The following is a 776-nucleotide window of genomic DNA, read 5'->3' as shown; positions in this document are numbered from 1 at the left end:
CTCTCCCCAGCCTCTGCGTGGGGGAGGGAGGGGCTGCTCCCCGAAGGGTCAGGGCGGAGCGTTCACCTTGGCTCTGCTGACGTTCTCCTTGGGGCCCTCCAGCTGCAGCCAGATGTGAGGGTTCTCGGGGCAGTCCTTCCGGAGGACGCTCATCCTCACGCGGAAGATGCGCTCCACGTGGGGTTGCTGCTCCCACACTTTGTCCTCCGCCTCCGCAGACACTGCAAAGCGGTCCGGGGACGGGGAGCCGGCCCCCCAGGTCGGCATGGCTGCTTGGCGGCCCAGACCTGGAAGCAGGAAAGGCAGCTCAGAGCCTCGCCGTCCCCTCAGCCCACATCTCGGTCTCCCGGGCGACCTCGGCCACCAACAGGTCGCACCGAGTTACAAACAGAGTAAACAACCCAGGAGACCTCGGGCCATCTTGGAGGGAGGGGGAGAATGTCAGGTTAAGGCAGCCCGGGCCTTCTCGCCAAAGCGGGCGTCATGCATAAACAAGGCTGTCTCTCTGGGACGGGCGTCTGGCCTTTGTAAAAGGACGACCACAGCCCCGAGCAGGACCGGGGACCGGGGCGGGGGAGGAGGGGCCCCGGCTCCGCCTGGGGCCAGAGGAGTGGGCGGTGAGAAAGAGTCCCTCTTCTCGGGGACTCTGCCACCCCCGGGCCGAAGACGTCCCCTCACAACGGGTCCTCACCAGGGCCGGCACCGGGCTGTCCTCCCGCGTCCCTCGTCTTCTATTTGCCAGGTTCCAGCCACTCTCACGCACCCCTCCCCCTGCC

General features: G+C 67.1%; 1 long non-coding RNA gene across 1 annotated transcript; it reads right to left on the bottom strand.

Annotated features, from left to right (window-relative positions):
• Positions 1-71: 71 nt before the first annotated feature.
• LOC106725664 lies at positions 72-764 on the bottom strand. Its single transcript, XR_001361598.1, has 2 exons — positions 692-764; positions 72-287 (listed from the first exon to the last, which is right to left on the bottom strand). It is a non-coding gene; the product is annotated as an uncharacterized LOC106725664 (long non-coding RNA).
• Positions 765-776: the final 12 nt, after the last annotated feature.

Source organism: Myotis brandtii, unplaced genomic scaffold, assembly GCF_000412655.1.
Source record: "Myotis brandtii unplaced genomic scaffold, ASM41265v1 C41682052, whole genome shotgun sequence".
NCBI lineage: Eukaryota > Metazoa > Chordata > Mammalia > Chiroptera > Vespertilionidae > Myotis > Myotis brandtii.
The sequence above is the reverse complement of the archived record's forward strand: the minus strand, read 5'-3'. Positions and strand labels throughout refer to the sequence as shown.